We start from the raw sequence: 13,455 nt of genomic DNA on the forward strand, positions 1-13,455 counted from the left end.
TGTTCCTTAGAATCTTCTGTTATTGGTCCGGTGTCGTGTTGTAACACGAGTATACAGTGAAAATAAAAAAAAAAAAAAAAAAAAAAAGGAATTTTATTAATATTCAGTTACCTCGAAAATTGGGAGCATCGACCAACTCCAGCGCAAATACCGAGTGGTCAGATTCAGTCACCCCGTTTTAGTCAGCCAGGGCATACTGAAATGCTCCATTCGATTCTAATAACGGGAGTTAGCAGGATGAGAAGGACCAAGTCACACGATGGGTTTGAAGAGCCAATTGGATCTAATTTCGAGAATCCAATCCGAGTCCTCTTATCTAATATGAGACCTGTATTGGTGGGGCAACCCAATGTAGTCTAGTTACGGGAAAATCCAGGTCTTACTACGGGCCTCAGCCAGTCTGACGCGAAGACCAATTTGATCCAATTACGCGAGCATCCAGGTTACTACGGGCATCTTACCCAATATGGGACTTGAATTGGTCGGGCGACGCAATGTGGTCCCAATTATGGAGTTTCGATTCTGTTTCGGGCTGTCCTGTTCTCTGTGCCGTTTCAGGGAACGTTGTTTTCGGTAAATGGATCTCTTAAAGGTAAAAACGGAGGAGAAGGCCTTGATGACGTGAGCCAATTTCGGATCTAAGCTCTGACAGCGAGAGCCAATTCCGGATCTAAGATGGAAGATTGAAGAAATTCAGAGGATAAAGTTAGGAGAGAATATAGTTTTAGGGAGGGAGGTTTTTTTTTCGGGGAATCGGGGGAGAGCTAGTTTTCAAGCTTTTGCAAGGTTACCAGTTCGGTTTCATTGGAGGGTTTTGAAGATCAAGGAAATTAGAGAGAGGAGCTTCATGCTTCGGATCGGGGAAAGAAAGACATAGAATTTGGATTTTTCTTCTTCGTAGAGTTTTGGGAAGACTGAGGCAATCGCTGCTGAAGTCAGTGTTGTAATGGTGAATCGGGATTTTTAAATGAAGTGGGTTTGAATACTCTTGACTGTTTTGTAAAATCGAGTTACGTCTGTGATTGAAGGATTAAAAGGGTGTCTATAGGATTGAGTATGCGGAGTGAATGAAATTTATGGGGTTAATCTAACAGGACAGTTAGTGGAAACAAGATCGTAAGTACAAAGGGGTATTGAAGATTAACAGTTTGGGTTGTTCGGGGTTCTCTGTAACGTCTAGAGACCTATTGGCTGGGGCAAAAAAAAAAAAAAAAGACTTCGACAAGCAGTCGAAGAGCACCCGTATAGATTTACGGTACATTGTTATAGTCGTTTATATTCCGGCAGTCAAAAACTGATAGACTGCTTGACTATCGGTGAATCTCCATACTACCTTCTACAGCCAGACGCTCGGCGCGTTCTCGAGCAGGAAAGCACGTAATACGACACCGGCAACAAGCTTTACCTTCTTATCTGCCATTTTATATCTCGTCTCTATAGTGACTTCTGGTGCTTAAAAAGATTCAAGTATGGTATAAACCTCTCTTGAGTAAATCTTATCATTATTCCCTAACCCAATAGATGTAATCAATTCCAATGAATCTTCTAGTCCATTTTCTTTATAAACACCTAAAATCCTCTCATCATCTTGCAATGTACCTAACTTGTGTAATTCTCCTTCAATATTATATAATTTTTTTCTTTCTTTTCTTTTAAAATCATTAACTTTCTTATACATAATATTTCCATTCTCCAAAATACCAATAAAACTCGCATCAAAGGTACCTTCATCTAGCGAGAGTACCTCCTCTTTTGTACCTTCATAATCTCGCTTTATAGTGGTACCTCCCCAAAATCCTTAAATCCTTTAACAATCTTTGGCAATGGTTTCTCCCTCAACCTATCTCGATTCCGTTCATGGTTAGGAGGTACTATTAGAAATTGTATAGCTTTCCTCCCATCTTCGCTATGTACCTTTGTATAAGCAGAACTATCGTCAAGTATTTTTGTTTCCATCCGTGTTGCCATAATATAAGGTTGTCCTAAAATCAACGGATAAGACATTGTATCTTGAACAAAAAAATGTTGCTCCAGTGCAACATCCCCAATCCAAATTTTGATATCTGGACAAGCTCCATATAATTCACCTCGTGTGTTATTAGCTGCTCGTATTGCCCATCCATGTTCCATATCAATTGGCCATTTTTGCTTCTTATAAAGATCTTTAGACATGAGATTTATTTCAGAACCATGGTCGACTAAAGCAACAATTGGTTCTTCTATATCTCTTACTTTCACCAATACCTCAGTAGTTGCCCTTGCCCAATGCTTTCGAGTATAATGGCTCAAAGTTTCTATTTTCTTGTCACTATAATCTTCAAAACGTACTCGTTGATTATACCCATTCTTTTCATTTGTTGGTTGCTTGTATCCAATATCAACCTCTTCTTCATCTTTATATATTCTTGCATCAATAGCATGACTCATTCCAGTTTCACCTATTAATTGCCTCTTTCGTTTAATGCTGTCAATGATAACATCATGAAACTCCTTCTTTACAATTTTCAAAACTTCTTTCAATGTGAATTCGATCTTAGCATTTAATATACGTTCTTCCAACACCCCTTTCAAATTTGTTGCCGCTTCAATGTCAGAAAGTAGCTTATAAGCAATTGATTTGCCCTTATCTTTTGTCTCCCTTGTTTTTTCTTCCAATGATGCTGAGGTTTCCTTTATAGGTAATTCTTGTGAAGCTGCCTCCTGAGCCTTGTCTCCTCGAGTTTGCCTCTTAGAAGAATTTCCTTCTCTCGTATCATCAAAATTTCCTCGTCTTTTTTCTTCTATCAAAGCTTCATGTTGGCTCTTAGCAATATATGCATGAACTGAAAGAGACACAACAGAATCCTTCCAACCTGTTGCACCTTGTATTGTAGCTGCAGTCCTCAATAACGCTTCTCAAGGTAATTTCCCTTCTTGCATTGTAGAAACGGTAGAAACTCAAAACTCACTAGTTTTTGTACTTCCACCAAGGTCATCATCTACTCTAACACCATAACTTGCACTTTCTCATGTTGTTGTTTGATGCTCTTTTAAGTAATCTTGAACCAATGCTCTCATTCTTTCCTTGCCAAAATTGGTTTGAAGAAGATCCTCTCTATCTTTTAATGCTATCTTTCCATCTTTCCAGCAAATAATTCGTTGCCATATCATATTATTAAATTCATTGCAATCTTTCCTAGTGTGTCAAGCATCATCACACCAAATGCATCTTTGTACATATCTTTGTTTTGAAATATTCTTCAAATCGTTTGTAGAAGTATTCTCTTCAAGTCTTGTCAATTTGATTTGAAGATCTTGCATTCCTCGTATAATTTCTTCCATCTCCATATCTGCTTTCTTTGATAAGGATGTCAAAGGTTGAACTGTAGGCAATGTTGGTGGTGTTGTACATACTAGAGCTTTTGGTGCTTGTACTGTTTTCAGAATATTACTCCTACCTTTCCTCCTTTCTCTTTTTGTAAGCAATCCCACTGCATCTTCAACGTTCTTCCACTTTGTTATCAATCCTTCATCTTCTTCTTTGTCTTCAAGAAGGAGTTCTAATTTCCCTTGCAATTCTCTATCAACAGCTTGAAGAAATAGATCAACTTTGTTCGGCTCCAATGTCAATTTTTCTACCTTCGATAATTGAGAGTATTGCCTCTCAAATTTCCTTAGTAGCTCTGTTGCTTGCAAATTCTTATTAGGCCGTTCAATCCATTCCAAAAACAGCTTCTTAGTAATGTGATCAGTATCTTCCAAGAAATATTTGTCTTTTAATGCATGTAAAAAAACCTCCCATGAATTCCCATAATGATCTGTAATCGATGTAATATGGTCTCTTATCTCCGGTATTGTGGCAAGTCCAAATAATTCAACCATTTTCTTCTCAGAAACCTGATTTAATTCCATTTCACAAACATAACATCTTAAATACCTTCAAATATTCCTTCTATCAAATTGATCAATTTTATTGACCACTGCTTGCAATGCTTTGGTTGCCAAAGCTTCCTTTTGATCATTGCTTTGTTGTTACTGCATTGATAATGAGAAGGCTTGAAACATACTAGCAATAGACGGATCCATGTGCATATCTTATCCTTTAGAAGAACACCCACAAGAAACTCCTCCCAAAGATCCTTCAAAATTTTTATTTTAGTTCTCCATAAAAATAAAAATAAAATCAAAGAAAATCCAATATCTTCCACCTCAAGCTTTCACGTCGGATTCACCACTTATGTTATATTACGTACTTTTTTGCTCGAGAATGCACCGGGCGTTTGGCTATAGAAGGTAGTATAGAGATTCGCTAATATTCAAGTAGTCTATCGGTTTTTGACTGTTGGAATATAAATGATTACAAGAATATACCGTAAATCTATACGGATGTCCTTCGACTGCTTGCCGAAATCCTTTTTGCCCCAGCCGGTAGGTCTCTAGATGTTACAGAGAATCCCAAACAACCATATATGCTAATCTCCGATACCGCTTTATACTCACGACCTTGTATCTAGTGACTATTTTTTTAGATTAACTCAAAAATTTTCATTCACTCCGCATAGTCAATCCTATAGACACCATTTTAATTCTTCAATCACAGACGTAACTTCAATTTCACAAAACAGTCAAGAGTAATTACACCCACTTCATTAAAACCTCGATTCACTAACACAACACTGACTTTCAGCAACGATTGCCTCAGTCTTCCCAAAACCCTATGAAGAAAAAAAAAACCCAATTCTCTATCTTTTTTTCCTCAAAGCATGAAGCTAGCTCTCCCCCCTTAAAATCCTAATTCTTTTCCTTTTCTTATTTCCTAACCTATCCTCCCCTTTAACCTTAATTCTCCCCTCTTTCAAACCCTAGCCTCTGAATTTCTTCAATCTTCCGTCTTGGATCCAAAATTGGTTCCACTGTCAGAGCTTTCTCCTCCATTTTTTGACTTTTAAAAGGTTCTTTTTTCGGAAACAACGTTCTCTGAAATGGCTTAGAGAATAGGATAGCCTGAAATAAAATCAAAACCCCCGTAATCGGGATCACATTGAGTCGTCCAACCAAATCACGTCTCATATTGGCTAAGAGGCGCGTAGTAAGACCTAGATGTTCCCATAATTGGGTCAAATTGGTCCTTCACGTCAGGCTCACTCAGTCATCGATTTAGTCCTTTCGATTCTGTTGACTCCCACTATTGGACTCGAATAAAGCATTTTGTTACTGGTAAGTATGCCCTGAGCGACTGTGATGGGGTGTCTGAACTGGCCCCTGAATATTGGCATTGGAATCAGTCGTTGCTTCCAATATTCGAGGTAACTAAACATTAATAAAAAGTCCCCTTTCTTTATATTTTCACGGTATACTCATGTTACAACATGACAGCAGAATAAGGCGCATACGACTGTGATGATGATGGTGGTACACCTTGCAATGGAATGGCATCTACTATTCCCTGTGGAATTGTACCATAATCATTCCTTCCCAGATAACTTTCTGATGTGTCATTCCAATTTGTCATTTGATAATCTCCTTTGAGATGGAATCATCGTGGATCCAACTGTTAAGTTCTGGTCATAGTGACATTCCTCCCATACTTTTTCTCGCTTAAGAGATGATGCAATGGTAGCTGATTGGTTCCTTTATAAACATTTTCAATTCTAGTGGATTTAGTCCATTAATCAATATGGACAACACAAATGATTTTGGCATTTGGTTATTTCGCTATTTTCGAAGTATATCCGCTACACGACCATAATATGACTGTACCACTTCCCCTGGTACCATTTTGCTATTCATTAGTTTTTTTCTAAGATGTTCTTCAAAACCAATCGGTCAAAAATAGGCTAAAAATGTATTTTTTAATGCCTCCCAATTGATAAATTGTCCCACAGGTTGGCGGTTATACCACTCAAACGCTGTGTCTTTCAATGTCGCCGACAGCCATCTCAGCTAAATGTCTTCTGTTCTTCTATTATTGGCTACACACGCTGTCAAGAATTGAGACAAATGTTGATCTGAATCTGCACCTGACAAACTCTGAAAAGTAGGTAATGGTGCGACGTTAGTCATTCGATCACCCACTGCACCCATTTGAACTGCAATCGAAAGTGTTGGTCCTTCGGACATCATTAAAGATACTAGTATTCTGCTCAATTTCTTATTAAAATAAGAACTGTCTCCTGTAAAAGTCTTTTTCGGACTTCCAGGCCTTCCCAATTGACTATTATTATCCCCAAATAATTTTACTAGTTGAATATGAGGTAAAAACGACAGGTTTTGACATACTTTGAATTGGTCTTTATTGACAAGTGATTTATGCCGATCTTCAAAACCAGTCTTGTTAGGATCGAATGTATTTCCAATTGAGAAGATATCCAGTGGGGTACCTAATTCTTCTATGCCTTCTTCGTTTTCTATTAACAACTTTGAGAGGTTTGCTGGCCTATTAGCAGCGCTCTTTGCGAGTGCTCTTGGCAATTTCTTTAACGGTATGTACTTCTGAAATATTAGAGGTCGATCGTCTTCTGGGTACGATCGAATATGTCGATAGGTATGCAACCACGGCTTAATCCAACTTTGTTGATGCTTCTTTTTCAATTTACGATCTTGCTCATTATGCAACAAATTTCTTGCTTCCGATCGCTCTGTTCTTTCCTTTGATTGCTTTATTCTCTTTGTTGTTAAATTCTCATTCTTAATAACCATACTCTTTCTTCAAACACTATTGAAATCGTCTTCCATTGCCAATTTTCTCACAAGTTTGGTAATTAATTCCTAACACTCAAAGCTATTATCACTCCCCGGCAGTGGCGCCGAAATGTGATTGTTCGTTTTACTTATTTCAGAAGAAACCTCCCAGAATGAACCCGTATAGGGAGATTCGAATACGGGGAATGACTAGTTGCTTAAGCGTTCACGTTAGGGTCACACAATCAATTACCTCCTGAATGTATCGTCTCTATTTCTAATATCTCAACACACAAAAAAAACTATAATCTCCTCCTTCACTTTATCGATCTCTTCCTTACACCAATTCAGTCATACCAATAACTACTATTTCTACTAATATATTCACCCTCATAATCTCCAACTGTAATACTGCGCCCTCACAGCTTTCAGCACACAATTACCCTCATTCCAATCTCTGGAATTCTTCATACAGAACTGCCATTCACATTACAGTGTTTCACACAAACACAAACTCATTCTCTCTGCTAAAGTACAATCAAATTTCAGCATTCAATCTTTCTTCTTTTCAAATAATACCAATCACATTTCCATAATTCACTTCACAATATTCAAAAACTTTCAATCCTCTTATTCAAAGAAAATAACAAACAAAAGAAAAGAGATAGCACCAAACTTACCCCGGCTCACAACTCTTACAGTCTGGCCCTCGGCTTACGACTCTCACACTCTGGCATTTTCTTCCCCTCTTCCATCCTCCTTATACTATCCCGAGATACCAACTCCTATACTATAGATGATAACTACTTTTCCTGACTATTCATCCATTCTACCTGCTGAACCACCTTTTTAGCAGTTATCTATCCCTGTTTATACTATATACTAGATATCTACATTCTGAAAATAACTACTTATTCTACATTCTACCACTAATGTCTTTGTAATTCTTTTAAATGCTTAAGAAGTTTCAATCCAATCTAACTTACAGATTACAAGAAAACACCGTAAATCCACACTGATGTTCCTTGACTGCCACCTACAAAGTTGATGACGAACTTTGAATTATAATTTCTCCTTCTTCAACTATTAATTCTCATTCAACTTTGTATGCAGCTCCGTCTTTAAGTTTCCAACTTACCACATCAAAATTCACCTTATTTCAGTCGATAGATCTCCAGATATTACAGAAATCCTAAACAATCCCAATATGTCGACTTTTAATACCTCTTTACACTAATGATCAAATATCCTCTATCCATATCGTTATATTAACACAAATTTTTGCATGCACTTAGCTTACTCAATCATCTAAACATTTCTAAAATTTCAACTGTAGATGTTTCTCCAATTTCACAAAATAGTCAAAAATACTAGCTTTAACTTTATTGTAAAAAATCCAAATCACCAATACAAACACTGACTTTGAACAACAATTGCAAAGTCCTCCAAATCTTATGAAATCTAAATCTTATACCTTTCAAAGGAGCTTAAAGCTAGCTCTCCGACCCCAAAAATCGTGATCTCTGAATGCCTCCTTTCTTTCCCTCCTTTTTTCTTTAATTCCGTGAGGTCCTCCATTCCTCTGCCCTAGACTCAAAATTGAAACATTAGATCGCACTTCCATGGAATTCCCACCTCTAAGAAGATCTTTCCATGGAAAGGACGTTTCTCCAAAATAGTATAGAGAACAAAACAGCTTGAAATGGAACCGAAGCCTCCGTAATCAAGACCTCATTGGGTTGCCCAACCAAGTCAGGTCTCATACTGTGTAACAGGACCTGGATTGGATGTCCCCATAATTAGGTCAAATTAGTCCTTCGCATCAGGCTCACCCAAATGTTGAATTGATCCTTTTCCTTTTTGCAAACTCTTGGTAAGAACGGCTTGGACACATTCCACCTGATTTACCGGAGTATCTTGAGGACCTTGATTTATCTCTTCAATTTTTCCTTGGCTTTGGATTTGCTGATCCCAATTATTGAAATTGAATGGAGCATTACATTACTGATAAGTATGCCAAGACTATTTGCAATTCCCACACACTGGTGTATAATCATCACTGGCTTAGGAATTGGGACATTCACTAGCATAATGACTAATCTGTCTACAACAGAAACAACGAAGTGATCTTCTTGTACCCTCCATTAAGCATATTGGGTGTCTCCATCGATATATACCTACTAAGTTTATTCCATGTACGGTTAGAAAATGATCCTGGTTGTCCCATTGGTATAGAGGGTACTCGATTCGATGACGTCGGTAGAGCATATTACTGATGTCATGTACAATGGTATAGCTTACAATGGGGTGACATTAATTGGCTCCTGAATATTGGCACTAGAATTGGCCACTATTCCTAACATCCAAGATGATTAAATATTAATAAAATCTTTTTCATTTATATTTTTACCATATAATCGTGTTACAACACGACAATGTCATATTAACGATAAATTCAATATAGAATGACAATTCGATATTACTGCTAAAAGCTGCTTCATTAAAATAGAAGGTTGAATAGCATCCAAATCTTTCAGAATTTCGTAAGGCTCCATGTTTAAAGAAATTCTCAATGTCTACTATCGCAGTAGAGAGAGTTTGCCTCAAGAAAGCATTGGACTTCTGGCTGCCACTAAATGCTCAATCAAATCTAAAATATTAAAGTACCAAGTTTATATATATATATATATATATATATATATATATGTATAATATTTTCTCTTTTAGGACAATTACATCAATACATAAGCCCAAGTACCAAAAAAACATCCAAATGTATGATAAAGTATCTTAAAATCTTATATATCCTTATGAAAAATATTTCTCAAACTTCAATAGCTCATATCTCATGATTGAATTGTCCAAACAACCTAAAATTTTGCAAAAAGTATTAATATACTTTCAAAAACTACCAAAAAAAAATTTCAACTATAAATTCAAAATAAATCTTAAGATATCACCAAAATCCTTAAAATAGCATTAAATCCTAGCATACATATACTTACATGCTATTTTCTTCATATCTCACTAATTAAGCATTCAAATTCCACAAAATTTATATGTATAGTTTTTTAACACAATAATCTACCTTTTCTAAAAGGTTTTAGCTAAAAATTCATTTACAAACTTAAGTTATGGCTCCAACCGTTACTATCAATAAAATGACTCATTTACTACCTTTGAATTACATATGTTGTCTTCAATGCCCTATAACTCCTTCATCTAAACTCGGAATTCATCTAAAAATATATGTGAAGTATAGTCAAGAAAGTGTTCTCTCCAAATCTAGTTGCCGATCTTTCATTGCTTTCTGTACGCATATATTATACTTCAAAGAGTGACAATAGGTACAAATTTGACACCTTAACCTTTGAACACCTATATCTCCTTCACAAAAACTTGAAATTACACAAACTCTTTACTCAAATCATACCCAAAAATCTAAACTTACTAATATTAGACTCGAAAGCTCGAATGTCTTCCAAAGTGAAACCCTAATTCCTAATAAGGCCTCGGACAGCCTCCTTGAAGCCCATTGGAAATGACATTTGATCAATAGGGATGAAGATCCCCATTCCTTACCTTCATCCAACCATGCCCTACTTTCATCCCTCCTAATAAGCCTTGTACTAATTAAGATTTTCTTCTTTAGGCTCTAATATCCTCTCAAGGCTTCATACTAAATATTTAGATCTTATAATTTTTTTGAAATATTATAATTAAAAAGATAAAATTCAAAATAAAGTTTCTTAAATCTACTCTCTTTAAATTAATCTATTAACCATTTTAACATACACCAAGACTTATGAACATATTATATGTTTTAACTAATTTTTATATACTATAAGTAATTATAGTATGACACTACTTTTTTTTCATTTGTTTTAGCTTTATTCCTTGAGGTAATATAGTTTTCTTTCCTAGACTTGAAATTGAAACAGATGAAAGAGCTTTCGTAGAATGTCTATCCAAAAAAAGATCTTTTAATGGATAAGATGTCTTTTAAAATTGTACAGAAGATGGAGCTGGTTTAGATTGAGCCGATACCTTGGTGGTTGGGACCTCATTGGTTTGCATAGATGAATCAGATCTCATCATTGATAAGATGTCCATTATAGGAACTAGATTTGACTTTTTCATAATTAAGTTGAATTGATCTTTTCTAATTAGTTCATCTAAGTATTGAATTAGTCCTTTTTTCTTTTGCTGGCTCCTAATAAATACTGCTTGGATACATTCCACCCAATTTACCAAGGAATCTTTGGGACCTCGATTATTATCCTCAATCTTATTTTATAGGTAGATCTGCTGATCATGGTTGTTGACATTGAATGGAGCATTATATTGCTAATATGTATGCCTCGATTGTTTATAATTTCTACAAACTAGAGCATAATCATCATTGGCTCTTGGAGTATGATATTTATTAGTGTAATGATCAATTTGCCTAGAACGGTAACAACAAAGTGATCTTCTTCCACTTTCATCAGGCATATTGGATGTCTCCATCAGTATGTACCGACTAGGCTTGTTTCAAGTTGAATTGATAAATGATCTCGGTTGTCCTATTGATAGAGAAGTAATTAGAATCGATTGCAATAATAGAGAATATTACTGATATCTTGGCTGTTCTTTCACATAATTATGGATGTTTGATACAGAACCCAGATTATAATTTGGACCTTGAAAGTTATTAAAGGCTCAATTTTGCCTATTTGAATGAGTCTCATTCCAGCCAAATATATTTCTCATTTGAACTTGATTCACATCTCACTAAGTAGGTGGGATCATGGTCGGATTATCAAACTATTGTTACTTTTTCCAATTCCAACAATTAGCTGCCAAATGCTTTCCTCTACAGAATTTACATTGCACCATCATTTGTAGAGGAGAGGGGCATTCTATCACCAAATGACCTTGGCCATTATAATTAGTGCACCATATATTGGACCTAATATTGGTAGATTTTTGCCTCTTTTCTTTATCTTTTATCATATTGACTGCCATTTCTTCTATTTTTTTAGTCAAATTTAACAACGAGATTTCATTAGAATCCTTTGGAGCTAATACTATTGGTAATTTTATCATAGTCAATAGTTGCTACTGATAAGAGAAGTATGGAGACTACAATGTTGCCATGCTTGGTGATATAGCTTGCAATAGGATGACATTAATTGTTCTTTGTGTCTTGGCACTTGAATTGGCCCTATATTGAACATTCTTGAATAATTAATCATTGCTCCAATCCATGTCGAGATTTGATAACCTCTTTAAATTAGAATCATAGTAGGTCCCGTAATTAACAATTGATCATAATGGCATTCTTTTCAAACCTTGACTCGATTAAGAGATGCAGTTATCGTATTTGGTTGAACCTCTTTTACAAACATTTTTAGTTTGGATCAATCCAATCCATTGATTAATATGGATAATATAAAAGCCTTTGGCATTTGATGATTTGGCCACTTACGGAGTTTATCTGCCACACGAACATAGTACGATTCTACTGCCTCTCTAAGTCTTATTTTGCTATTCATTAAAGTTGATCTTTAAAACCAACTGGAAAAAAATGGATTAAAATGTATTCTTCAATGCTTCCCAATTAGAAAATTGATCCAAGCTTTGGCAGTTATACCATTCAAATGCCATATCTTTTAAAGTTGCTAGCAGCCATTGTAACCAAATAGCTTCAATTCTGCCATTATTGGCTACACATGCAGTCAAGAACTGAAATAAGTGTTGATCTAGATCTGTACTTGGCAAGCCCTTAAAAATAGATAATGGAGCCATGCTAGTTGTGCAATCATCCATGTCACCTATTTAGATTGCTATTGAAATTGCTGGACTACTTGTCATTATTGAAGAAGATAATCTGGCGCTTAATCCAACTTTGTCAACTCTTCCTTTTTAACTTGTGTTCTTGCTCATTTTGTAACAATTCTCTTGCTTGTATTCTCTCTTATCTTTCTTTTGACTAGCGTATTTTTTTTACTACAATGTTTTCATTCTTAATAACCATAATCTTTTATTATACTGCTGAATTTGCTTCCTATTTTTTATATAACTACACAATTTTCTTCACTTTTGAACTAATTTCAATTTTATAACCTCTTTGTACAACATCCAAAATTACTCATTTGACTATTAATTCCTAACACTCAATACTATTATTATTCCCTAACAGCGGTACCAAAATGTGGTTATTGTTTTACTTATTCTACAAACTTCTTTCAAAATAAATCCATAGAGGGAGATTCAAACACAGGAAAAGACTATCGCATGAGCTTACACGTTAGGATCACACAATTAACCATAATTCAAACCACTAAAATACTAAGAAATACTACAATGCTTTTTTCCAATAATAATACTCCTTCATCAAGTAATAACAACAATGTGTAATCCTGCACTCTCAAAAGATTGCTTAAAACACATAAATTCCATCCTACACCAAAAATAACAGACTTCACTCCAACCAATCTAGATTCATACAATTTTTGTAATCACAGAATTCTTCTATCGAAACACAAACAACTCCCAATAAACAACAATCATAATCTTCCATCCATAATCAATCTTCCAATAACTTCTCATATAATTCAATCACACAATACTCCAATTACATAATCAATAATTCATAAATCAATCTTTAATTTATTCCACAGATTCACCTCTTAGTATTCAAAAACTATCCATTACTCTTCAACAACAAAGAAACAAAGAGGTAGCACCAAGCTTACTCCGGGTCATGACTATCACAGTTTGGCCCTTACAATACTTTCTTCAACTTACTTA

Source organism: Physcomitrium patens, chromosome 8 (genome assembly GCF_059467195.1).
Source record: "Physcomitrium patens ecotype Gransden chromosome 8, ASM5946719v1, whole genome shotgun sequence".
NCBI lineage: Eukaryota > Viridiplantae > Streptophyta > Bryopsida > Funariales > Funariaceae > Physcomitrium > Physcomitrium patens.